The sequence below is a fragment of the Artemia franciscana genome, chromosome 19 (assembly GCF_032884065.1).
Source record: "Artemia franciscana chromosome 19, ASM3288406v1, whole genome shotgun sequence".
Classification (NCBI taxonomy): domain Eukaryota; kingdom Metazoa; phylum Arthropoda; class Branchiopoda; order Anostraca; family Artemiidae; genus Artemia; species Artemia franciscana.
Genome location: NC_088881.1, coordinates 12,702,968 through 12,728,665, shown reverse-complemented (window position 1 = coordinate 12,728,665; position 25,698 = coordinate 12,702,968). Strand labels below are relative to the sequence as shown.

Sequence of the window (25,698 nt, the reverse complement as noted above, 5' to 3'; positions counted from 1 at the left end):
GAACAAAGTTACAGTACGAGTGATCTATTGTCGTATGTACAAAATAACATTTCCAAGTTAACGTCGGAACAAAAAGACATTTATGATATGATAATTTATTGTGTCGATAACAACGTTGGAGAAATTTTCTTTTTGGATGCGGCAGGAGGTACTGGTAAAACGTTTGTGATAAAACTGATTCTGGCATCAATTCGATCAAAAAATGATATAGCGTTGGCAATTGCGTCTTCCGGAATAGCCGCAACGTTGCTGCCTGGTGGAAGAACTGCTCATTCAGCTTTGAAATTGCCTCTGAATTTGCATTCTACAGAAACTCCCACGTGCAATATTTCCAAATCATCTGGGATGGGTTCAGTATTGCAGCAATGCAAACTTATTATTTGGGACGAGTGCACAATGGCAAACAAAAAATCACTCGAGGTTCTGGATCAATGTTGGAAAGATTTGCGAGGGAATTCGAAACCCTTTGGCAGCACATTAATATTGCTTGCGGGAGATTTCAGGCAAACATTACCTATAATACCTAGATCAGCCCCTGCAGACGAAATGAATGCTTGCCTGAAAAATTCTAATTTATGGGCACACGTAAAAACATTAAAATTAACTACAAATATGCGTGTCCGATTGCAAAACGATGACTCTGGTCAAACATTTTCAGATCAATTGCTGGCAATTGGAAACGGAAAGCTCCCAGTAGACTCAATTTAAGGACGTACACAGCTACCTTCTGAATTCAGTAATATAGTGACGTCCAAAAATGAATTGATTGAAAAAGTATTTCCAAATATTTTAAACAATTACAAAAATAATAAATGGCTAAATGAAAGAGCGATTCTTGCACCCAAAAATATAGACGTCCACGAAATCAACAATATTATTTTGACCAAGATTCGAGACAAGGCAGTCCTTTACAAGTCAGTCGAAACAGTTTTGGAACCAAATGAGGTGGTTAATTATCCATCTGAATTTTTAAATTCCGTGGATCTTTCAGGGTTTCCACCACACATGCTACAACTAAAAATAGGCGTACCAATAGTACTGTTAAGAAATATCAACCCACCAAAGCTTTGCAATGGCACGCGAGTTGCCGTAAAAAAACAATGGAAAACGTAATAGAGGCCACAATCTTGACAGGGCCTTTTGAGGGTGAGGCTGTTCTTATTCCTCACATTCCCATGATTTCAACGGATATGCCTTTTCAATTTAAAAGAATACAACTCCCAATTCGATTAGCATTTGCAATCACCATCAACAAAGCTCAAGGTCAATCATTAGAAAATGTGGTATAGATCTTAATACTGATTGTTTTTCCCATGGACAATTGTACGTTGCATGTTCGAGGGTCGGTAAACCTGACAATCTATTTATATGCAGCGACAATTGGACAGCGAAGAATGTTGTATATTCGCAAGTTTTACGCAGTTAATTTGTATTGTATCTATCTATCTATCGATCTATATAAAAACGAGATGTGTATATGCATGTTTGTTTGTTTGTAAAAAGAGCGTTTGCATATGACGGCATTATTAGTACATAAGTCTTTGTATATGCACAGACAATGGGAAAGCCAAGAATGTTGTATATTTGCAAGTTTTACGTAGTTCAAAACACATATATAAATCTATCTATATGCATAGGTGGTACACAGGGACACAACTACAATGGCGCGTAACTAATATGGCGCGTAATGACTTACGCGCGCGGGGGGCTTGGGGGGGGTTGTTGGCACGAAGCGCCCCCACCAACTAGGTGTTGGGGTGGCGCGAAGCACCACCCCAACAGCTAGTAGAAAATATAATCTGGCGTAACAGACATAGTGTAACAGACATAACAGACACACAACTTATTTATATATATATATAGATAGACTGGTTGTTTGGGTGGGGCTTCGCCCCACCCCAACAGCTAGTTGGTGGGGGCACTTCGTGCCCCCCCAAGCCCCCCCGCGCGCGTAAGTCGTTACGCGCCATATTAGTTACACGCCATTGTAGTTGTGTCCCTGTGTCCCACCTGTGAATAGATATATATATATATATATATATATATATATATATATATATATATATATATATATATATATATATATATATATATATATATATATATATATATATGTTTTTAACTACGTAAAACATGCGAATATACAACATTCTTCGCTGTCCCATTGTCTGTGCATATAAATAGATTGTCAGGTTTACTGAGTCTTGAACATGCAACATATAATTGTCCATGGGAAAAACAATCCGTATTCAGATCTATACCTCATTATTCTAATGATGTGTCCCTTTGTCCCGGTCGTCATTTATATTCCCTGTGTCCCGGTCGTCATTTGTGTCCCGGTATCCCAGTTTGTAATTTCTCTTTGAGTGTCCCGGTCGCCATTTATATTCCCTGTGTCCCGGTGTCCCGGTCGTCATTTTTGTCCCGGTCTATAATTTATATTGGAAACAATCCCTGTGTCCCGGTCGTCATTTATTTATCCCGCCTGTGCCCCCGGCGTCTCCGTTGTAGTTGTGTCCCTATGTCCCGGTCGTCATTTATATTCCCTGTGTCCCGGTCGTGATTTGTGTCCGGGTGTCCCAGTCTGTAATTTCTTTTGGAGGTTCCCGGTCGTCATTTATGTTCCCTGTGTCGCGGTCGTCATTTGTGTCCCGGTGTCCCGGTATGTAATTTCATCAGTTGACAAACATGACGTCAGTCAACAAACAACTTCACGACGCATACAGCTCAATCCTTATAATGACGTCAGTCGACAAACATGACGTCAGTCGACACATAAACATGACGTCACTCGACACACACACAGACAACTTATTTATATATATATACTAACTGTTGGGGTGGCGCTTCGCGCCACCCCAACACCTAGTTGGTGGGGCGCTTCGCGCCCCCCCAAGCCCCCCCGCGCGCGTAAGTCGTTACGCGCCATATTAGTTACGCGCCATTGTAGTTGTGTCCCTGTGTCCCACTTGTGAATAGAGATAGATATAAATATATGTTTTTAACTACGTAAAACATGCGAATATACAACATTCTTCGCTGTCCCATTGTCTGTGCATATAAATAGATTGTCAGGTTTACTGACTCTTGAACATGCAACATATAATTGTCCATGGGAAAAACAATCCGTATTCAGATCTATACCTCATTATTCTAATGATGTGTCCCTGTGTCCCGGTCGTCATTTATATTCCCTGTGTCCCGGTCGTCATTTGTGTCCCGGTGTCCCTGTTTGTAATTTCTCTTTGAGTGTCCCGGTCGTGATTTATATTCCCTGTGTCCCGGTGTCCCGGTCGTCATTTGTGTCCCGGTGTCCCGGTCTGTAATTTCTATTCGAACAATCCCTGTGTCCCGGTCGTCATTTATATATCCCGCCTGTGCCCCCGGCGTCCCCGTTGTAGTTGTGTCCCTGTGTCCCGGTCGTCATTTGTATTCCCTGTGTCCCGGTCGTGATTTGTGTCCGGGTGTCCCAGTCTGTAATTTCTCTTTGAGGTTCCCGGTCGTCACTTATATTCCCTCTGTCTCGGTCGTCATTTGTGTCCCCGTCTGTAATTTCTCTTTGAGTGTATTTTCTTTTTAGTTTTTTTTTAGTTTTTTACCATTTTTCTTTTTTCAGTTTTCTTTTTCTTCTTTATTTTTCAGCGTCACTATGAAGTACATATCGACGAACCTTTGTTTTTTTAACTTAAATCTGGTGGGCATTGATGACCTTATCCAAGTCAAAATCCCAAACCCAATCATCATCGCTATCATTTTCAGTTTTGATATGTTTTGACTCTCGCTGTCCAGGTGGATTTTCATCTAACTGCGCGGTTTTGCGTTCTTTAGCCTCAAGCCTGTTTCCCTGCTGTTCTTTTGATTCCTCGGCACGCCTTCTTTTTTCACTTTCTCTTTTAGCAGCAAGTCTGCTTTCGCGTTGCTCTGGTAGTTCCTCGGCACGCTTTCTTTTCTGACTTTCTCTATCAGCAGCAAGTTTTTTGGCATAGACTCTTTGAGCATCTTCATCGGCTTTTGCCATGGTAAGTTCATCAGTCATTGTAAACTTAAACATTAATAGATTTCTACGTGAACATATGTCTTAAATATCTTGAATGACGTCACCGTCAAAGCAAAAATGACGACAACTAATTTCATGACGTCAGCCGACACAGAAACATGACGTCACCTGATCCACAGACAGACAGACAACTTATTTTTATATATATAGATATATATATAGAAGATATATGTTTTTAACTACGTAAAACTTGCGAATATACAACATTCTTCGCTGTCCCATTGTCTGTACATATAAATAGATTTTCAGGTTTACCGACTCTTGAACATGCAACATATAATTATCTATGGGAAAAACAATCCGTATTCAGATCTATACCTCATTATTCTAATGATGTGTATTGTATTGTATTGTATCGGATTAACGACGCTTCTTGACTACTAAGGTCCCTGCGTCGGATTCTAATGATGTGTCCCTTTGAGTGTCCCGGTAGTCATTTATATTCCCTGTGTCCCGGTCAGTAATTTCGTCAGTCGACAAACATGAAGTGAGTCAACAAACAACTTCATTACGGCATAATGCTCAATCCTTATAATGACCTCAGTCGACACACAAACATGACGTCAGTAAACAGACAGACAAACAACTTATTTTTATATATAGAAGATATATATATATATATATATATATATATATATATATATATATATATATATATATATATATATATATATATATATGGGCAACTTGGCCCATTTGTAAATCCTACTTACAAACATGTTATAACAGGGGACTTGTCAATAATAAAGCAAGATGATCTTCAAATTATAATGAATAAAGGGGCTAATTTCCGTCTTTCTCATCATCTGAAACCATCGAGTGTTCTTGATGGCTTGGAAAATGATTTTGATTTATTTATTGATAAGTGGTGTAAGAAAGAGAATAAAAATAAAGAGAGTTTTCAAAGTTGGAAGAATTTAATTATTAGTAGAATAAGAAATAAAATATATTCTAACTTAAAAAATAGTAACACTAAATCATTATTTTATAATTTGAAGATTAAACAAGCAATTGCTAATCTAAAGAATGAATTTGTAATTGTGCCAGTGGATAAAGCTAATAATAATTTTGCCATAATTTGTCAGAAGCTGTACTGTGATATCTTAAAAAGGGAGTTATGCACAACTAATGTTTACGAACAGGTAAATATAGAGGATGAGAATTTAATTGAAAAGACTGAAGAAATACTTTTTAAAAATTTTAATATTAAAATAAATGTTAAAAAGTTCCCTTTCCTATACTGGACTGAAAAATTTCATAAGAATCCCCCTAAACCACGGTTTATTGCTGGAGCAGCTAAATGTCCAACCCGGATTGCTGCTACTGACCTTTCTTTAATTTTAAAGGGAATTGTAAATAAACTTAAAACCTATTGTTATGGTATTAAAAAATTTTCGAATTTTAATCCATATTGGAGTGTTAATAATTCACTGCAGGTGATATTCTTTAACAATGGTTTCAGCTAAAAGAATTGAGTCTTTCGATTTTGCGACAATGTATACTAATTTATCACTTAATGTAGTGTTTGATAATTTAAAAACTGATATCAAGAAATCTTTCCTCTTATCTAGTAAAAGGTTCTTAAAAATAGATATTTATAATAAAACAGCTATATGGACTAATTGCTTTAATACTACAGTTAACTTGAGATGTTACAGCTTGGATATGATTTTTGAGTTATTGGAATTTGTTTTATACAATACTTATATAAGATTTTGGGATGATTTGTACAAGCAAATTGTGGGAATTCCCATGGGGGGGGGGGGAATGCCAGCCCATTTATAGCTGACTTGTTTTTAAGTCAACTAGAATATAAATATATGATGGATAAGAATAATCCAATTAATTTAAAACATGCTTTGTCAAATAATAAAAGATATTTAGATGATATTTTGGTCTTAAATTGTAAGGATTTCATTGATATTTCTAAAAATATATATCCATCAGAGCTTATTCTTGAACCTAGTCATGGCGCTGGTCATGAAGATCATTTCTTAGATTTAAATATTAATATTTGTGATGATAATAAATTAAGTTTTAAAATGTATAATAAAACGGATGATTTTGATTTTGAAGTGATTAGTTTCCCATTCCCTGAAAGTAATATACACTCAAATATCACATATTCAGCGTTTTTCTCACAGTTACTTCGTTATGCAAGGATTTGTAGTAATTATATTGATTTTAAAAATAGATGTAAAATCTTAAGCCAAAAATTGATATCAAGAGGTTTTTCTGCAAATAAATTAACTTGGCAATTTAAAAAATTTAGTTTTCATTATAACGTACTTTTAAATAAATATCAAAAGAGTTATCTAGAAATACTGAAAGAAATTTTCAGCTAATTTCGGAGGTTCGAGAAATGTTGTCGCAGCGCCATTTATTTTGAATTGTGTTTCTAATTGAGCGGATTTTCTTAAAAATTAGCCACATGGTAAAGATGAATTCTATAATTGTTTAGTTCATTCAGGTTTTTAGCAATGTGTTAATATTTGTGATTTGGTAAAATTTATAATATTTAGTTTACCTATTGTTGCTAAAGGGAGGGATATATTAACAGGATAAGCTTGTTTTGGTTTTACTTGGTTGTTTTACATTTGCTGGGTTTTTTTTCGTTCATAGGCATATATTTTGGGGGTGATACCTGACGCGGGGATGCCATGAATATTCTGTGGTAGCCACAAAACTGTGCTGGGTAGAGAATTTAGAGTGGCGAAACCCTATATATGCCAGTGTATTCTCCTGATAAGCCCTTATGTTGGGTGTTGCCTCTGAATTATTTGTCTATATTATTTTCTCTATTGTTTGGTAAATGACGACTTATACTTATTGACGACATGACTGCCTGTCCATGGATTATTCTTTATGGTTGATTGTGTGTGGCTATGCTGTTTGACCTATGTGATTGCATGGATGAGTAGGGTTAAGGCCTCATTCAAGTGCTGGTCTATATTAATCATTCCTTTTCTCCTTCTGTCTCTCTCTTTTTTTTTTTTTTTTTTTTTTTTTTTTTTTTTTTTTTTTTTTTTTTTGCTGTTGCATTGGTGATTTCTCTTTTCATTATATATATATATATATATATATATATATATATATATATATATATATATATATATATATATCCCGGGACACCGGAACACAGGGAATATAAATGACGACCGCGACACTCAAAGAGAAATTACAGACTGGGACACCGGAACAGAAATGGCGACCGGGACACAGGGAAACAACAACGGGGACCCGGGGGGCACAGGGGGATATATAAATGACGATGGGGACACAGGGAATGTTCGATTAGCAACCACCATCAACAAAGCTCAAGGGCAATCATTAGAATAATGAGGTATAGATCTGAATACAGATTGTTTTCCCATGGACAATTATATGTTGCATATTCAAGAGTCGGTAAACCTGACAATCTATTTATATGCACAGACAATGGGACAGCCAAGAATGTTGTATATTCACAAGTTTCACGTAGTTAAAAATATATATATATATATATATATATATATATATATATATATATATATATATATATATATATATATATATATATATATATATATATATATCACAGGTGGGACACAGGGACACAACTAAAAGGGCGCGTAACTAATATGGCACGTAACGACTTACGCGCGCGGGGGGGCTTGGCGCGAAGCGCTCCCTACAAACTAGGTGTTGTAGGTATATGTTTTTAACTACGTAAAACTTGCGAATAGACAAAATTCTTTGCTGTCCCATTATCAGTGCATATAAATAGGCTGTCAGGTTTACCGACCCTCGAACATGCGACGTACAATTGTCCATGGGAAAAATAATCTGTATTAAGATCTATACCGCATTTTTCTAATGATTGCCCTTGAGCTTTGTTGATGGTGATTGCAAATGCTAATCGACTTGAAAATTGCAATCTTTTAAATTGAAAAGGTCGATCCGTTGGCATCAAGGGAATGCGAGGAATAAGAACAGCCTCACCCTCAAAAGGCCCTGTCAAGATCGTTGCCTCTATTACGTTTTTCATTGTTTTTTTACGGCAAGTCGTGTGCCATTGCAAAGCTTTGGAGGGTTGATATTTCGTAACAATATTATTGGTCCGTCTATTTTTAGTTGTAGGACGTGTGGTGGAAAACCCTGGGAGATCCAGGGAATTTAAAAATTCAGATAGATAATTAACCACCTCATTTGGTTCCAGAACTGTGTCGACTGACTTGTAAAGGACTGCCTGGTCTCGAATCTTGGTTAAAACAATATTGTTGATTTCGTGGACGTCTTTATTCTTGGCTGCCAGAATCGCTCGGTCTTTTAGCCATTTATGATTTTTATAATTGGTTAGAATATTCGGAAATACTTTTACAACCAATTCATTTTTGGACGTCACTAAATTACAGAATTCAGCAGGCAGTTGTATACGTCCTGAAATTGAGTCTACTGGGAGCTTTCCGTTTCCAATTGCCAGCAATTGATCTGAAATTGTTTGACCAGAGTCATCGTTTTGCACTCGGACACGCATATTTGAAGTTAATTTTAATGTCTTTACGTGTGACCATAAATTAGAATTTTTCAGGCAAGCATTCATTTCGTCTGCAGGGGTTGATCTAGGTATTATAGGTAATGTTTGCCTGAAATCTCCCGCAAGCAATATTAATGTGCTGCCAAAGGGTTTCGAATTCCCTCGCAAATCTCTGAAGGATTGATCCAGAGCCTCGAGCGATTTATTTGTGTGCCATTGTGCACTCGTCCCAAATAATAAGTTTGCATTGCTGCAATACTTAACCCATCCCAGATGATTTGGAAATATTGCACGTGGGAGTTTCTGTAGAATGAAAATTCAGAGGCAATTTCAAAGCGGAATGAGCAGTTCTTCTACCAGGCAGCAACGTTGCGGCTATTCCGGATGACGCAATTGCCAACGCTATGTCATTTTTTGATCGAATTGATGCCAGAATCAATTTTATCACAAATGTTTTACCAGTACCTCCTGGCACATCCAAAAGAAGATTTCTCCACCGTTGTTATCGACACAGTGCACTATCTTATCATAAATGTCCTTTTGCTGAGACATTAACTTAGAAATGTTATTTTTTACATACGACAATAGATCACTCGTGCTGTAACTTTGTTCACGATCCAATTCTATACATGTTGAAACAGCAGCGTTACAATTAGGTAAAGGCATTCCCAAACCCTGAAGAGGTTTGTTTGCCATACATACACACAAATCTTCAATAATAACTAAAGTGTAGTTATAAATTTCTGATGTAAAATCAAAAGTCATATCTGACGTCTCTAGGCGTTTTCGATGGAGTATATCCTCGGCCATTCTATATTTTTCCAATAACTCTGTAGGAGCTGAAGGAGAGCAAGTTGTTAGTATGATTCCAAACAATGCACGCATTTGACTTGGAGTTGACGTTTCGCACGCGTCATTGATGCAGTTATCCCAGTGTTAGTCATTCTCCAATAAATTCAGAACTTGGCATGCACTACGGCAAGTGTCATGTATAATACCGCTTACGGTTCTCAAATACTCAAAGGACGTCGGACCGGGTACATTCACCAAAAGCAGGAGAAGAAGCATTCATGCTGATTGGGGTGAATGATGTAGTCTTCCTATCGTGGTATAATACGAAAAAAACTTCGTTTTCTTAAAGAGTTAAAGAGGCTGCGTCCCAAAGTCGAACCTTAAAACGTACAGGAATTACGAGAGGCAATTGGGGGGCTGCCGCCCCCCAAACCCCCCGCTTTTAAAGACTCTTTTGTACAGGTTTTTCGTTGGCTTCGGAAAGGCCCTCTTTTAATTAACAAAGAATACAAAACAGGTTTTTGTTTGCTACCCCACCCCCAGCTCTTAGCTTGTGTGCTCTGTGTCTGGGAAACAGTTTCAATAATTATGTTAAAATGTAAATGGAGTGGTCAACTTCATTGTTACTAATTACTAGTTTCGGCGCAATGGTTCTCCTGTCCTGTTGTGTTTAACATTTTTCGAAGTTATTCCATTATTCATTCATTTCAATTTTTTGTTAATTAAAAGAGGGCCTTTCCGAAGCCAAGAGCGGGGGGTTAGGGTCCCTCTTAGCATGTTGGGTGAATTAACAACAAAAAACCTGTACAAAGGAGTCTTTAAAAGCGGGGGTTTGGGGGGCGGCGGCCCCCAATCGCCTCTCCTAATTCCTGTACGTTTTAAGGTTCGACTTTGGGACACAGCCTCTTTAACTTTTTAAGAAAACGAAGTTTTTTCATATTATTTCTGTACGTTGTTCTACAATCCATGGTGGATGTAATTTAATACATCCACCATGTATTGCCTCTCCTAATTCCTGCAATCGGGGGGTTAAGATTTTCCGACGAAACTTTCCAGGAAAATTACTCGGAGAATTCCGCGTCGAATGAGTCTTCGTACACCCAGATCCGATGTCGGCTGTGACCTGTAGGCGTGGCAGAAAAAAAAGGGTTTCTGTCATTTTTCTCAAATAAAAATTTTACGGATTAAGACAGAATTTTTTGAAGCTTTCAGTCAGTCTCACCATGTCGAGCTGATCATTTTGATGTACTTGAAGTTGAAATTTGTAACTTTTAACAAAAGAAAACTTAACATGGGCTCTTGTGGGGAAATGGGGTTTTTCTAAGCTCGAAAATTGGGGGGTTAAGATTTTCCGACGAAACTTTCCAGGAAAATTACTCGGAGAAATCCGCGTCGAATGAGTCTTCGTACACCCAGATCCGATGTCAGCTGTGACCTGTAGGCGTGGCGAAAAAAACAAAACAAAAGGAGAACATGAACATTAAGTGGCTATGCGTGGTTTCTGGAAAACAGGGAAGGAGTTATCAGATCGAGCTGAAATTTCGCGGATAAGCTTCTGGGCCCTAGGGGACCTTAACTTGTGATGATAGGGGACCTTAACTTAACGTGTGCCCGATCGGACAACGTTAAAGGGGGGTGGGGTTGGGGGGTCGAAATTTTCGGCCAGATTTTCCCCATGAAGGAAAAGTCGGAGGGGGATGAAATTTGGCAGGTTTCTTAGTTGGAGCTCGGGCTACGAAATGCATCCCTCCCCATCCCTCTGCGACCACTGGAACCGAAGATCGCTTAACATTGTCGTGGTTCGCCTCTTTAAAGAGGCACGAGTGTGCCTCCTTGATCTTTGAAGATGGTAGGTTGGCCGTCGACAGACTTACCCTGTTTTCGACCTTCAAATACTTTATTTTTAGCATTCCACGTGTAATACGAAGGCACTTCACAAATAAACACATTGTCCATTCTTTAAATGTACTGCTAAGTAAACAACAGATGGACTTAGTTCATGTATCGGAAATGAAAGAATTCGCCATACAGCTTCATTACTGCTAATGTATCTTCCAGCCTGATATTGTACGATTTCATCGATATCATTGATTTCGGACTGCAAGCCAAAAACTGCCATGTCACTGCCTTTGGTGACGTATTTACATATGTTTCTGATTGCCTTTACGGAGTTACAGTATTCAACGTTTATGTGTTCATTAAATTTTTTTCACAATAAAGGTGAATATGGAACAACCCACTGATTATCTACTTCGATGGTGGTACCGTCCTGCTTCTTTATTATTTCTGTTTTACCGCCATTTTGAGTAGATCTTCTTCTATATTGTAGGTAACCATCATTGCCAGTAATTGTGTTGGGTAATAAAAGTCGAGGATATTGCTTTGTGCACCTTCCTTTTGCCATGCATGGGGGAAAAACAATCCGTATTCAGATATATACCTCATTATTCTCATGATTTCCCTTGAGCTGTGTTGATGGTGATTGCTAATCAAACATTTCCTGTGTCCCCGTCATCATTTATGTATCCCCCCTGTGCCCTCGGCGTCCCCATTGTAGTTGTGTCCCTGTCGTCATTTATATTCCCTGTGTCCCGGTCGTCATTTGTGTCCCGGTGTCCAAGTCTGTAATTTCTCTTTGAGTGCCCCGGTCGTCATTTATACTCCCTCTGTCCCGGTGTTCCGGTCGTCATTTGTGACCTGGTCGTCATTTGTGTCCCGGTCTGTAATTTCTCTTTGATTGTCCCGGTCGTCATCGGTCGGCATTTGTATCCCGGTATCCCGGTCTTTAGTGTCATCTTATAAAGACGTCATATACAAAGCCTTATATACTTACATCTTGCGAATATACAACATTCTTCACTGTCCCGTTGTCTGTGCATATAAATAGATTGTCTAATTTACCAACTCTTGAACATGCAACATATAATTGTCCATGGGAAAAACAATCCGTATTCAGATCTATACCTCATTATTCTAATGATTGCCCTTGAGCTTTGTTGATAGTGATTGCTAATCGAACATTCCCTGTGTCCCGGTCGTCATTTATATATCCCCCCTGTGCCCCCCGGCGTCCCCGTTGTAGTTGTGTCCCTCTGTCCCAGTCGTCATTTATATTCCCTGTGTCCCGATGTCCCAGTCTGTAATTTCCCTTTGAGTGTCCCGGTCGTCATTTATGTACCCTGAGGCCCGGTCGTCATTTGTGTCCCGGTGTCCCGGTCTGTAATTTCGTCAGTCGACAAATATGACGTGAGTCGACAAACAACTTCATGAGGGCATAATGCTCAATCCTTATAATGACGTCAGTCGACACAAAAACATGACCTCAGTCAACACACGCACAAACAAACAACTTATTTTTATATATATAGATAGATAGAAGAAAGATAGATAGATAGATAGATATATATATATATATGTATATATACATATATATATATATATATATATATATATATATATATATATATATATATATATATATATATATATATATATATATATATATATATATATATATATATGGTAGCGCGAAGCGCCCCCACCAAGGTAAAGATGTATGGTAGATGAAAGGTAAGATGTTTAATTTCATGAGAAAAAGTTTAATTCACCATGGCTAATAAATCCAATGATCTTGTCTCTTTGGGGCTGCTTATGTCAAGGCCAATACGAACCCCAGAATGAATGAAAAAGAAGTTAACAAGGAATTTTTTTTTATAATCACTCCAGTAAAAACTAAAACAAACAGAAATTGAATATAAAATGAGCACAACTAAAATTAAGATTCAGGTCAAACCTCAACCGAATATCATCTGCCTCAATAAGTATTAGAATAGATAAATGAATTGCTCCAAAAACGATTGTAAAGAAGAGAGAAACGGGAGTAATAATGGCCAATGGAAAAACAACTGGTGGTTATTATCCTCGTTTCTCTCTTCTTTACAATTGTTTCGTTTTATCATGATTAGCCTGTGAGATCTGAGAAATTATTTTTTAATTATACTATCAAAGATAAGGATTCATAAAAAATCTCCCAACTTGTTAGTGCTAAAATAAACGTATAATAGCTGTCATGGTCATAGATTAGAATAGGATTCACAGAGGCGGTTTTAAGGGAGGGACAGAGGGGCACTGGCCGTAGACGCAGATATTTTAGGGGAGCATAATTTCAAATTAATAATCTAACAGTTATAGGCATCTTTAGTTTTTCAATTTTGTTTTTATTAAAAACAAAATTATAGCTGGTGAGACCAAAATGTTACCTTATAAATCAATCCAATATTTCTATATGCTGTTCAGTGACATATGCTATATGCTGCGAATATTAAAAAAGTATGTATTTTTACGCTTATGTTTTTAATTGTATACTGAGTTACTGATATCACAGCTGGTGTAAGACTATAAAAAGCTTTATAGATTAGTTTATTGCTATCAGGCGACGTACTCGCATCTAACCAATAAATCCAAATTCTTACTTTTTATGCTTGGTTTTTATGTTTTCAGTGAAGCGCTAGTTTTCTATAATTCTACAAACATATGGAATTAAGTTTTGGTACTAGTTTTATTGATACATGTTGGATAGACTGGGAGGCAATAATTTTGTTCGTTTTAAGTTTCAACTTCACTCTTTACTTACCTCAAAAAACCTGGTTTGAAAAAAAAATAATTTCCATTTGAGCCGACAGCTTAACGACAAGATAGTCAATTAGACGAGCTACTTGACTGTCTTGACATTATTATGGCCATACTTATATATATGTCTGGGCGGTTTGATAATGGAATGTTAACTGGAATTATTTTAGTCTTATACGAGTTTATTTTTAAACCAAGCTTTTTTGCAGCAGACACCAGCATTTCCAGTGGAGTTTCGACCTCACCGACACTTTCACATGCCAGTACCAAATTATCAACAAAGTCAATTTCCGGCAAATTTCCTTCAAGAAAACCAATACCAGACGGCTGCACCAGCAGTGCTTTGTTGAGAGGTCAAGTTAACCTTGGCTGGGTTGCCCACTAAATTGGACAATCTGTCTTGGCTTATTTCTACAATTGGCCATGACTTTGACTTGTCCCACAACTATTCCCTTTTTTAAATTCAACTTTTAAAACCTTTAACTTTGCTAGACGCCATTTCTAGATTTGGAACGTGAAAAGGACTGTTCATTTACAATGACATTACCTTCAGTATTGTTTGAGCTGTTTGTATGTGCTTCTTCTTTACTTGCTACTTCATTGTATGGATCTGCTTACTAGTGGACTGGCTCGACAAGAACTCCGATTGCTGGGGTCACGGAGAGGATTGTGGGATGAGCAGTGAGATGTAGAGTTGGCTTGGTGCAGAGAATGAAGTTAAGCTACAATGGCTGCTATAGTCTGCTTTCTTCCGTTCCTGTTGTAGGGTGTCGCAAATGAGCCTGTTGTCCAGTCTCACTAGATCATCTTAGAGTTCCAAAGAATAGTGAACAGCCTTTGTAGTTCGAAGATCGTGGGCAAACCACCAATCTTCAGGGTCTATAATGTCGAGTCAGATATTCCTGGTTCTTTGTTTTTCTTTAGCTTATGGGCTGTAGCTTTGATCTTTTTTTCTGTAAACCCAGTCCTGTTTGGGCCAGGGGTCAAGGCCTAGCTGCAGATGCGAAAACACTTTTAGCACTTATTCCGTAGATGGTGTTTGATTTCCAGCAAAGCTGTTATTTAAGGGTTTTTAAGGCCACCGATTAGAAATATAAATAGATAGATAGAAAGATGGATATGTTGCTGTTGCTGCTTGAAACCATTAAATACCTATCTATACCTCAATCTCACTAACTATTTATGAATAACATAAATATATATCTCGTTCCTTAACACTGAATATCCTATTCTATTTCACAAGAAGCCTCCAGTTATGACAACTGTTTCTAATATTTCAATGTTCACATTCAAAAGCAATTCGCATTAAGTATATATCATTGGCAGCGATATTTTTATTTTCACCAAGGCTCTTCGTGTGGATGGAGTCGTCACATTGAAGGGCAGACAACCCTCCACCCAAGTCCCTTTTTGCTAATCTCTCCACGAAGCCATCTGACAAAAATTTTGAGATAGCCATTTTGTTCAGCATATTGGAAAGGTCCAATAAATATGCCTCTGAGGATGACTGGACCCCTGGTAGCCCCTCGAGCGAGGACTATAAGTTGTGGAATTGTCAATTCTTTACATATAGATGTTAATGGGAAAGGGTGACATTTTTGATCCTGGGTTTCAAAAGAGGCTAAGATTATTAAGGTACAGCTCTTAGGGAACGTTGTAGCCTACTAAATGAAAACTCACTGTGTGCATGTAGATTGTCAAAAGGGCATATCTCAAGAACAGATTAGTGTATTAAGTTAGAAATTCCAGGAATGATGAACTAAACAAAAGGCAACATATGCGTAGTACTACTAAAACAACAACAGCTACTACTACAACAACTATTCCTGCTACTACTACTATAACAGATACTACTACTACTGCTAATACATCGGCTACCATACTACTATTGCTTTCAAGACTAAGAGCATTAAGGTAAAACTTTCAGAGAATGTCGAGTTGGTGCTGAACTACATCAAACACAGCATGTACATGCAGGCTGTAAAAAGAGGATAGCAGCAATGTTTCAGAAACGACTTAGAAAATCAAGGTGAAACTTTCAGCGCGTGCTAAAAGAGATTTTGAACTAACCAAACGGCACTCTGTGCATAATATCTCAGCAGTATTTTAGGAGCAACATAAAGTTGAAACTTTCAGGGCATGTTGGTGGGATTGTTAAACCAACCAAAAGGCACCATATGCATAATACTATTATCATGACAGCTGCTACTATAACACATCTACTATGGCTATGGTTAAAATGATGAAACTTTCATCCTTACCATAATCTTTCATCTTTGGTATTTCATCAATACCAACGTGAGATTCTCAGGGAAATTGAATGCCTATATTCATACATTTTCTCTTGAGAACCACCCCTGGGCACCTGGGATTTTCTTGTTTAAAAAAAAGATCTAGATAGGTCACGAGTCGGACAAAATTTGTTTAGAGCCTTAATTTTGGAAAAAAAAGTTCATATCATTGGAGTCATATTTATGAAAACACTTCAACAGCATATATTACATCAATTTCTTCCCAGGAATGGTTGTCGTTCTTAGTATCTATGATACACGCAAAATTAAAAAAGATGGTAAACAACTCTGAACAGCTAAAGAAAAAGGTAAGGAAGAATTTTTTTTTTTTTTTTTTTTTTTTTTGGTGAAATAATAGATATCTGAATATGAAAAGATGGTAATATCATTATCCTTCAGCAAGGACCATAAACAGCATTCCCATACCCAGCAAGACCATGCGTTCATGTCACACAAGAGTAAATGAAGAGTACTTTTACCTTTAATTCTGGATTATGTACAAGGGTTATAACATATTCTAAGAGCCTCAAGCGAAGTGTTTCTCCTTGATACAGTATATAGACTAAGCAGAATTTATATTGTCTCAAGTTTTGTTCTACGTTACGTTCTACACCGGAAAGAACACAAATATCACATAAACTGCCTGATTTATTTAAAAGCAAGAAAATAGCATACACGTCTCATAAAAATAAAGTACAAAGAAAATGATTCTTTAGAAGAAACAATTTCATATGTTTAAATTTTTCCACCAATAGTTTTCAATCAAATTTTTGACCAGCGTCCAATTTAAACAAAACAGCGACACATAAACAAAAAGTTGGCAAAAATAATTGCATCAACGAGTACAGAATTGTGTTTACCCGAATATTCCTCAAGGAACCTAACATAGAGGTTTGCCCAAGACCTATAAAGTCTCTGGTAGTGTTGCAGAGCCCTCCTCTCCATCGGAATGATTTCAGGACGCTCCTGGTGATGACCAGCCATACTATAGGCCCCACTGTAATAGACCTTCCACGAATTCTCGAATGCCTTTAGAATTTACGTCAATTTTTAAGAAAATCCTAATTATTTATATTCTATAGTTTAAGTAAACATTAGATTGCCAGTTCAATAATGTCACTGGTAATCTTCAAAAATCATAAAAAATTTTTCGAGAACACTCAATTTAATTAAACACCAGTAAGTCGGAGTACTTATGTAGTATAGTGATCGCATTTAAGAAGTGAAGTAAGGTTATTCCTAAGGAAATATAATAAAATATGATGAAAGTATAGTACTTAAGTAGCAAAATTATGAAAACTACAACGGAGAATTACGGAAAGCAGGTCACCCAGAACGCATTATGTTTAACAGCTAACCTAAACAAATTCTATATATTAAATATTTAATTAATATATTCCTGAATAGTAGTCTATCTCATTGAGACTAAGCTGATTTATTCCAAATACAGAAAGCAAAACCAGCTTTACTCAGATCAAGAACAACAGTGTGGTCACTTTCACACCATACAGAAGCTGATGTCAAATTCCGAGTCCCCTATAACTAATTAAAGATCAATCCAACTATGCCAAAACCGCATTTTAAGTATTTCCCTTGTTAAAATGTGTAAAAGATGCATATTGCATCGGGTCCACAGAGAAAAAGAAACTTGCAAGCATCTCAGCGGCTTAACACGGTGAGGTAGAGATTAGAACCTACAAGCATCATTTACTGAATAGTGTCTGGCAACGTATGTATATACTGGATTAACGACACTTATTACACTTTGAACAACACTACAAAAGGTCCTTGTGTTGGCTCTGTGGTCTGTTGCTAGAGCAGGGTTTAAATTCTGGGTCCCGTACTACCAAACTGAAATCCAACCCTATGAGCCACCACATGACAGAGGCAACATATAGCGACTTCATTACAAAAGTAGACAATAAAAAAAAACATATTACATGATTAATCTGAAATACAATAAGATTAAGACTGGAATTTCTCAGTAGCTGGTGACAGCATTCTGCTTTTTTACCCTACTGCATTTTGAAATGCTTGGAACAACAATAATGAAGCTATTTAAGATAAGCTAAAAAATACCACAAAATCGCCAACTGCTAGATGGCGCTATTGACGTTTTAAATACTAGCGCCAGTTTTCAATCTTTAAATTTGACACAGCCTTTCGTTGCAGACATAAAAGAAGGATAGAATGGGATGGTATCATCCAATTCATGTCTCTTTGAAGTTCAGCAAATACTTTTACAAACATATTTTCAACTAATTCTAAAATAAACTATCACTGCTATTGCTATAGCAAAATCTTTGTTACAGTTAACTGCGTGACATTCAGCCCCCATACATCCCCTATTATCCCCCCCCTCGACCACTATCGCTTAAAAATAAAGTATAAGATACAGTAAGCTAGCCAGACAAGTAGGAGCCAGACTCCTCCTTAAAAAAAAAAAAAAAAAAAAAAAAAAAAAAAAAAAAAAAAAAAAAAAAAAAAAAAAAAAAAAAAAAAAAAAAAAACAAGCATGCTGCAATTTTGTGTCTAACAAAAAGTCACCAAACATTAGATGATATTGGTGACTTTTATACTAGCGCCAGTTTCCATTCTTATAAGTTTTCCATATCCTTTGACGGGGTCTGTATTTTGGCAATGTGAATACAGTAATTTCACCTCTGTATTGTTCAGAATACTGAGCACATCAAGAATATTTGGAAATGACCATGGAAATTTTTGGGTTATTAGCTAAATATTAGCACTCTCTTTAGTAACTAGAAAAACAACAATATCAGAAAAAATTAACAATAAACTTCTAATATCAGTAGCACTATGGTTGTCAAAAGTCAACAATTTATTAAACTGAAAAAAATGGCCTGCAAATGCGCATTTTGTGTTTTGGCTATTCGAAACTTTCAAAACAAAAAGATTTTACTACCCCCTTAGATACTCGAGTCTATGTATTTTGTACCAAATAGCCTGCACCTGGTTTGGTGTCTTGTGCCAAGGCTACCCCTTTAAAATGGGTGCCATAAAAATGGCTTATTTCATTCTTTTAAGGGAGACTCTATTTGATTGATTATATTTGCAGTACCCCACCCTCATGACTGGATGTAACCCTAGCTTGAAGGGTATCTTTCTGATTTTATTGGTAACATTCTATCTTGTACTTATTTTTCATCAACATATGATTCTTACACCAAAATCGAAAAATAAACAACGAAATTGGGGAACTTAGTGCTTAATCTAGGACTATATTAGTGAGGGAAGTGGTGTTCCTAGATACAATTAAACTGACAGAAAATATAAAATCTTAATTGGTTTCTATGATAAGTTAAAACTTTGTTTTTATTATCGCAAGTTTAAAAGGGTGGCCTTGGCAAAGAAACAACAACCATTTTTCCTATTCAAGCCGACTCACCCTCATTAGGTATTTGGAGGATATACATTTTGCTTTCCCCCCTCTAAATGGCCCAGTACAAACCTCTAACATGAGAGCTGGGCAAGCAATTTTTTTTACTAAAAAAGAAATTGTTTTCTCCAAATCAATTATCGCCAGATGTCACTTGAGTCCAGAGAATAGAAAAAATGCCAGTATAGTTTTGATTTCATTGAAAACTCCAGTGAATAGAAAAACTGCAATTACGTTGTTCAACTACACTTTCAACAGCAGACCTCAACTCCTTTGTTCCCCAAAATGTACTCGGGTCATCCGGATCATACGATTAAATATCATCCGGATCATCCAGATCATAAATCATCGGATCATAAATAGAAAAGTCCATCCAGTAAATAGAAAAACTGCCATTACGTAGTTCAACTACACTTTCAACAGCAGACCTCAACTGCCGACGAAATGTACTGGGGTATTCCGGATCATAAGCTGGTGACAAAACAACAATCTTTAATGACTGACATAAACACAATTCTTGGACTACTTGCAAACACAATTCTACAGGCATCTCAATGCCAACAAATGATAAATAACGAAGAACAGAAAAATCTTGAAGCGTTCTTGCCAGCTCTACAAAGTCACGATTAATTACACCTGAAGGGTTTGTACTGAAGGTTTCTACTGCAATTGCAATCATTTGAGTCTTAAAGGCAGATATAAAATTGTTTAGTTGCGTTTTGGATTCAAATGAGTTTTCACTGATGTCAAGCACTATCAAAGACTTAGCATGGATGGATCCCATAAGATAGACGAGATCTTCTGAATTGAGTTTGCAATCCCAAACCCTTAGATGTAGCAATCCATACCTTAGGTTGCACAAAAAAATTCTAAGCATCCAGAGACACGATTTAGAGAAAGATTCATAGATCTTAGTTTTGATAAGTCACCAATGCACTGAGCAAACAAGTCAACAGTCATTTTGCAGCTTTGAAAATCTAGATTATTATTGGCAAAATTAAGTGCTACCAGGTTTTGATATTTGGGCATTTTGAGCTCGTTCAATATTGTCCTTAAACCAGCATTATTCAAGAAGGTGTTTTCCGATGAAATATACAAGCTTTCTAATTTACTTGTAGTAAAACTAATCATCCTTCTAAAGTTGCTCTCAATAGCCTGGCCTTGTCTCATGGGTCCTTCAGACAACTGAAGGTGACCCAAATGCACCTGGAGAGTGTTGTTACTTTCAGAATTAATCTCTGGGTTATACATCAGGACACTAGCGAGTTCATTAAACAACTTTTCACTTATTTCTATATCTAAGAAAATCTGTCGAAAAGAATTACTTTCTAATTCTTGTATTTCTTTTAACTTCTTCAAAAATGTTTCAAGACTGAAATTATCCCCTTCATCTGAAATAACTGTACCTCTTATATCTAAAGTCAAGAGAGTACACTCTTCTCCTTTTAAAATAAGGTCCATAAAAGAATCAAGTAATTTTTTGGCAAATTGCTTTCTTTTCTCAGGGGTAAAGCACATAAATTTGTGATCTGACAGGATATTTAGCAGAGAAAAAGATTCAGAGGGCCAATTCTTCAAAAGGTTCTTAACAGTTGAACAGTCTTTGGCCAGAGCCACTTGCATCAAAACATTGCATAAAGATAAAGGCATCATAGCAGGGGACAAACTTTTATCTTTGACTAAGACATTTATAGACAAGTTTTTGAGACTAAGCACTTCATCCCCATTGGAGGATACACAGGAGGGACATATTTCATTCCATTCACAGAGAAATCTAGTTTGACAGCTTCCATACCTTGATAAGCATAAAAGGCTTTCAACCCTGTCTTCCGAATGTATTTCTTCTTTGATGCAGATCATCTTGTACACGATATCTAGAAAAAAAATATGTTCTTAAAACTTCGACTTTCAACACAGGTTAAATGATTGACCTAAAGGGAAATATAAACTTTAAATATATATATAATATATATATATATATATATATATATATATATATATATATATATATATATATATATATATATATATATATATATATATATATATATATATATATATGTATAAAAGTTTGTTACAACAAACTGTTTGATTGTTGTTTGTTGTGGGTTTAATTTATCTCTTGATGGTGATTTGCGGTAATTTTACGCTTGGAAAATTGTTTGAATTTATTTCTACTCATTTTTGGCATAATGAGGCTCTTTACTATTCTTCGACGAACATGTTTTGTGGAAAGCTTTTTAAATTATTTTCTGTTCATTTTTTATTGACAAAGTCTTTTGCATAACAAAAATATTTGATATCTTTTTTTTTCTATAAAGCTCCATAGTTTTTACTTTGAAGATTATTTGACTTTATTTCTGCAACTTTTTGTGTTACTAAGGCTCTTTAATTTTCTAGCTAAACGGGCATCTAAAAGGCAAACAAAGAATAACGGGTACCCAAAAGAATCTGTAGACTATTCTTGTGGAAAATATCTAAAAGATTGTATCTGTGAATTCAAAATAATTGCTTCAGTTACTCATTGTATAACGCCATGTTATTTTTTCCAGAGATAAAGACTGATGCCATTTTTTCAGAGGTCATTAATAGTTGACATATAAGAAGATACAAAATACTGTATCAAAGCCTCTGACATCAACATGTGCTAATTCAAAGTGACAATTACCTTTCTATTTGTCCTTGCAGTAGATTACATCTTTAACAGATAAATGGACAAGGATATTGAATTTAAAACAAAATTGTCATAGAAGTCATCTAATCAAGGCCATATCCAGTGGGGGAGGGGGGTAAACACCCCCCCCCCCTGAAATAATTGTCAAACTTGTAGAAATGCAACAAAAATGCATATAATTTTTTTTTTTAGATTTTTCAAAGTTTTTTCTAAGCACCCCCCCACACGCCCAGAAAAATAAATATATTTGTAAACACAATAATATTTATTCTCAGCATTTCCAAAATTTACAATTATGATATGATTTTCACATTGAACTGTATGAAATACTAGCATATCGTCACAACGTCATTATGTACTGGACTGTATGAAATAATGTCATAATGCCAAATAATGTCATTTTGATATTTGTGAAATTCTATTGCACAAAATACAAGTTTTATCACAGTTGGCTTTAGATATGAAAAAAAACGTTATATTACCTTCAAAAGTATGCAATACTAAAGTCTAAAAAATAAAATGATTTTGTTTTGAATTTTATTTTAACGTATGTTTTTTGCATGTTCCAATGATGATCTTTTATAGCAATGAAAAAAATTATAAAACGGTATTTTTATCCTAAACAGAAAATACAAAACCGTCTTTGCGATATTTTATTAGACAAACTGCAGATTTTTGCTAGCAATAAAACAAATTTTTTTTAAACTTTTATTACAGTTTCCAAAAATCATGACATGCCAATGCAAGAAAAAAGATTTAAAAAGTTTTACATTGTTTCTATTTGATTTACTATCAGACTTTGTGGCGCTTCATTCTTATCAAGTCTAAAATTTGCACTAACAATGAAAATTTACCAATAAGTCACAAAAATGCTATAATCTTTACAAAAAATTTCTGGACCTTAGCCAAAGTTTTAAACCAGGCAAGATAGCGATATAAGGGGAACAAATGACCTTCCAGCTAGAGAGCTTCTCACTCATTGAGAAAACAACAATTTGCTTTGGATACAAATTACTTTATTTCTAAAAGCAAATATCTACATAAGGTCTTTTTTCTTGAGACATTGTTCACGAAATGTGGAAGTTTCATTTAACAGGTCAGGTTTGAAAGGGTGGTACATATTTAGGTTAACCTTGGGTACAATATTATAAACAAACAGGAGTTAGATATAAAAAAAAGGCAGGTTTCTCTTCAAATGAAAATGAAGAGTGAGATTAAAATATAAAATCGTCCAGTGGTGGCGCAGTGGATTTGACCTTAGCTTGGTAATACGGGACCCAGAGATCGAATCACGCTGCAGGAATGCACTGCAGGGCCGACGTAGGAACCTTAGTAGTCAAGAAGCGTCGTTAATTCTTAAATAATAATAATAAAATATAAAATCACAACTATTCCATACATAAGGAAATTACCCCCTCCTTAAACCTCACCAGAAACATCAATTGGAGGGCAGAGTGGGCATTTGCCCTGACCCCTCCTCCCTTGATTTTGAAAAAATACCTTTTTTGGGAATTTTTTTTAAATGCCTTCTTTTTTTGGTATTTTCATTGAGAAAATTGAAGACAAAAATTGCCCTTCCCTAGATTTTTAAAATACATTTTTTCCTCTCTATATTTTCATGAATTGATGCCACTGGCCCTACTTTTTTCTCAAAATTTAGTTTCTTATCCCTAAGGCTTTAAAAAGGATTGCTCAAGCATTAAAGGGATCAAAATGGGACACAAAATATTTTTCACTCAACGCATGCCTATGGCTTACTGTTTTTTTTTTTATATAAATAAAATAGCAACATAAAAAAATAAGCCTAGAGATTAGGAGTAATCCTACACAACTAAAGAATAATTTCTTGTTCATTTTAGACATCAATATCACCTCTTTTTTCTTTAAAAAGATAACGTTTTTCAACTTAATAGGCATACTTTACAAACCTTCTAGGTTTACAAAAAATGCAACAAAATTTGTTTATACACATTTTATTGTGTTTTTATGAGTAAGGGGGGGGGGTTAATGCCTCTCCCTCCTTGATATTGCCTTAATCAAAGAACAGTTTTTTTTTGTTCATTTTTTAGCTGTAGGGATTGGCAAATAATTCTGATCAGGAGAGAGGACAATATCTAAATGGTTACGTGGTCCCCCTCTAACACACAATATTTGCCTAACTCATAAAGAAGTAACAAAAATGTATATAAAACTGTTTGCACACATAAATCTTGATAATAACAATTTTTGTACCCCCCCCCCCCCCTCTCCAAATTTTTAACTTAGCAGAAGTTTTTAAATTAAACTTAGCAGACAGTAGGACTTGGTCAAGCTATTTTTGAATTCAAAGCATTTTTTACGTTCTAGTGACAGATAAATTGGTTACACAGGATATTATCAGCTCCGAAGAATAAAACAGGTCAATAAAATAAAAGTAGTACCATTAGTTTCTTTATTTTATGCTCTTTTGAAATATAATGTCAACATTTTTGACAATGCACTCCACCTGCACCGAATCTGACAGTCCCAGAAATTACATGTAGAAAGACATAAACAATCTAAATGAAAACACTAAAATTCTTACTTCACAATATGCAGAAAGTTTCTTTAACCCAGTTATCATGTTTCCCTTGTAAATTTTGAGTAATTCCCATTACTTAGCTAGGTAGAGAGTAAGCACATTGCTTGATGCATCTTTTATACTTTTTCCGAGAATACTAATTTTTTCCATCATCAATTCCATTTTGAGCCCTTACAGCGGGCCCTAAAAGGTAATAAATTTTTCCTTACTAGAAATGAGTCGAAAAAGTGACTGTCTCATTATTTTTGTAGAAGAAAAGTAATCTGTAATTTTTCTCTCATTTTTTCCACACACCATCATAATATTACAGCAAAGTTCAGTCCTTAGAAAATATACCCTTTGATACCAAAAAAAGAAAATTGTTTAATTTGAAATTTATAAATTGTTATGTTTATAAATTCAAACATAATTAACCAATTCTTTTGGATATTCTGCATTAAAACAATTGGTTTAGAAGTGGGATGTAGGTTCTTAATCCACCTATTGTAGTCAAAACTTTGGACAACGTGTCACCATTGGGTTCCATTTAAGGGAGCAAAATAGAATTTTCCATGAAAGCAATTAGTATGTTTAGAAGGAGCATAAAAAATGCATTTAGTGATGCATTCATCTTCTACCTAGAAAAAAATAGAAAAAAACAAAATTTACTGTTTCTTTCTACTTTTATGCCTATTTTTAAATCCTTCTTAAATAATGTTTAATTTTAACTGATCAAAAAAATGTTGTAATCAGATAGGCCTAATGCTTTTGACAGGTCAAGAAAACCATTAAAACAAAATATG

General features: G+C 35.8%; 1 long non-coding RNA gene across 1 annotated transcript in view; it reads right to left on the bottom strand.

Annotated features, from left to right (window-relative positions):
* The window catches only part of LOC136039298 (uncharacterized), a 64,422-nt gene that overhangs the window by 18,255 nt on the left and 20,469 nt on the right, over positions 1-25,698 (bottom strand). Inside the window, exon 2 of the long non-coding RNA XR_010620419.1 lies at positions 21,478-21,556. This is a non-coding gene — a long non-coding RNA (uncharacterized LOC136039298). The remainder of the gene's footprint in view (positions 1-21,477; positions 21,557-25,698) is intronic.